At 32.1% G+C, this 390-nt stretch overlaps 1 protein-coding gene across 1 annotated transcript in view; it reads right to left on the bottom strand.

Annotated features, from left to right (window-relative positions):
* The window catches only part of LOC119592476 (integumentary mucin C.1-like), a gene marked incomplete in the record, with an annotated part of 4,500 nt that overhangs the window by 1,168 nt on the left and 2,942 nt on the right, over positions 1–390 (bottom strand).

The raw sequence follows: 390 nt of genomic DNA on the forward strand, positions 1-390 counted from the left end.
TACATCTTGTGATACAGATTTATTCATGGAACTGTATATGTTTCATAATCGCCTGATAACGAAAGGCCGGATTGGAATGTTTAATTTTGTTCGATAAGACATCTTTAACTCTTCTTCAGTCATGTAGCACTGACAAAAATAACTCAAACAAACAAACACGCACACAGTATATTCTATGTTTATAAATAGGTAAAAGTTTGATGTGATTGTATCCATAGAATCTGTAGGCGTTACATTATGTAAATTCAGTCCTGAAAACATATATGTATATGGTAAACGGTATATGGTATACGAGCCTAAGTTATTAAATGTTACTAGGTCTGACAATTTATCGTTTATCTGGGCGAGGATTAATTACAGCTGTTATCGTATCTTAATAAAATGACACTA

The sequence above is a fragment of the Penaeus monodon genome, chromosome 30 (genome assembly GCF_015228065.2).
Source record: "Penaeus monodon isolate SGIC_2016 chromosome 30, NSTDA_Pmon_1, whole genome shotgun sequence".
Classification (NCBI taxonomy): domain Eukaryota; kingdom Metazoa; phylum Arthropoda; class Malacostraca; order Decapoda; family Penaeidae; genus Penaeus; species Penaeus monodon.